The following is a 1165-nucleotide window of genomic DNA, read 5'->3' as shown; positions in this document are numbered from 1 at the left end:
GAGGCAGGGCCATGGCGCAGCCGGGGAGGAGCCAGGAGGGGAGTGGGTTTGGGTCACGGGGGGATAAGGTGGAAGGAGTGCGATGAAGTGCGGGAGAAAGAAGGTGGAGGGGCGGGGTTTTTTTTTCTGTTCTCGATGTTGTTCGATTTGTTGTGCGCTGAACGATGGAGTGTTAGCAGAATAAGGTGGGTGTTAGCAGAATAAGACTCTTAAGGGGTGTTATCACAATAGACCCACCCTATATATATATACACTACTCTATGATACTATATATGCACTATGAAGGTACGTACGTAGTATCATATAGTATCATATGCATGATACTATAGTAGATGATACTACCCCACTATATTAGATGATACTTCCCCATTAGTCTCTTAAGGGATGATGCATTACAGAACGAGTAAAGAGACTTGTCGTTAACGAGGTTGAACTAGGTATGAAGATACCGATGATCGAATCTCGGGCAAGTAACATACCGATGACAAAGGGAATAACATATGTTGACATTGCGGTTCGACCGATAAAGATCTTCGTAGAATATGTGGGAACCAATATGAGCATCCAGGTTCCGCTATTGGTTATTGATCGGAGAGATGTCTCGGTAATGTCTACATAGTTCTCGAACCCGTAGGGTCCGCACGCTTAACGTTTGATGACGATATGTATTATATGAGATATGTGTTTTGGTGATCGAAGGTTGTTCGGAGTCCCGGATGAGATCACGGACATGATGAGGAGTCTCAAAATGGTCGAGAAGTAATGATTGATATATTGGAAGGTGGTATTCGGACACCGGAAGGGTTCCGAAGTGTATCGGGTACAAATCGGAGTACCGGAGGGGAACCCCCCAATGGAAGATATGGGCCACAGGAGGGAGGCGAACCAGCCCACAAGGGGCTGGTGCGCCCCCCCCCCCCCACAAGGGAGGAGGCGAATTGGACTAGGGAAGGGGGTGGCTGATACGTCTCCAACGTATCTATAATTTATGAAGCATTCATGCTATTTTATTATTTGTTTTGAATGTTTATGGGCTTTATTATACACTTCTATATTATTTTTGGGACTAACCTATTAACCGGAGGCCCAACCCAAATTGTGGTTTTCTTGCCTATTTCAGTGTTTCGAAGAAAAGGAATATCAAACGGAGTCCAAGCGGAATGAA

The sequence above is a fragment of the Triticum dicoccoides genome, chromosome 2B (assembly GCF_002162155.2).
Source record: "Triticum dicoccoides isolate Atlit2015 ecotype Zavitan chromosome 2B, WEW_v2.0, whole genome shotgun sequence".
NCBI classification, from domain to species: Eukaryota; Viridiplantae; Streptophyta; class Magnoliopsida; order Poales; family Poaceae; genus Triticum; species Triticum dicoccoides.
Note: the sequence above shows the minus strand (reverse complement) of the source record.